The sequence below is a fragment of the Penaeus monodon genome, chromosome 21 (genome assembly GCF_015228065.2).
Source record: "Penaeus monodon isolate SGIC_2016 chromosome 21, NSTDA_Pmon_1, whole genome shotgun sequence".
Classification (NCBI taxonomy): domain Eukaryota; kingdom Metazoa; phylum Arthropoda; class Malacostraca; order Decapoda; family Penaeidae; genus Penaeus; species Penaeus monodon.
This window is the reverse complement of record NC_051406.1, coordinates 33689415-33690066: the sequence shown is the minus strand read 5'-3', so window position 1 is coordinate 33690066 and position 652 is coordinate 33689415. Positions and strand designations below refer to the sequence as shown.

Genomic DNA, 652 nt, shown 5'->3' with positions numbered 1-652 from the left:
GGGGGAGATTCAGTAGGCCTAAGCTTTTAAAGGGATGTCTTGGTAGTTCGTCTTGAGGATTGTGAAATTACCTTCTTCCATCTTTTCAGGACAGAAAGATGGAGAATAATTAAAATGGTTGTTAATCATAAAGAATGGGTGGTACTTCATTATGTAGATGACTATTTCCATTGCTTATGGATTCTTAAAAATCTTAAAGTGACTGAAATAGATTTAACAACAGAAAGTTACCACAATGCAAGAAATTTATACTCAATGGTTATATCTTATTTCTATATTTCCTTTTCTTTGTAAACTTTGGCCATCACTATCAAGCAATAAATATATCTGAATCTTTTTCTTTTCTCTCTTTCTTTTCGTCAGCCTATTGTCAAACTCCAAAGCCTTTCTCTGTTTCTTTTATCTTCAACATCTTTCTTCTCTTCCAATCTCTTTCTCTCCTGATCGTTCGGAAGTTTGGGGTTTCAATGAGACTGTAACTTTTTTTATTTTTTGTCTCTTTCTTCCTCTTTTCTTGGGGAAAGTGCTGAGCCTCTTTTTAGCTTTCTTTTTCTTGATCTGTTTTGATGTAAAAGCAATGGATGCAGTGGACGATGATCGAAACTGGGGTACGTATTCCACTTAAGATTAAAGCAAAGGTATGGGCTGTTCT

The 652-nt window shown here is 34.7% G+C and overlaps 1 protein-coding gene across 1 annotated transcript in view; it reads left to right on the top strand.

Moving 5' to 3' along the window:
* Window positions 1–652, top strand: part of LOC119586436 — a gene marked incomplete in the record, with an annotated part of 196777 nt that overhangs the window by 49456 nt on the left and 146669 nt on the right.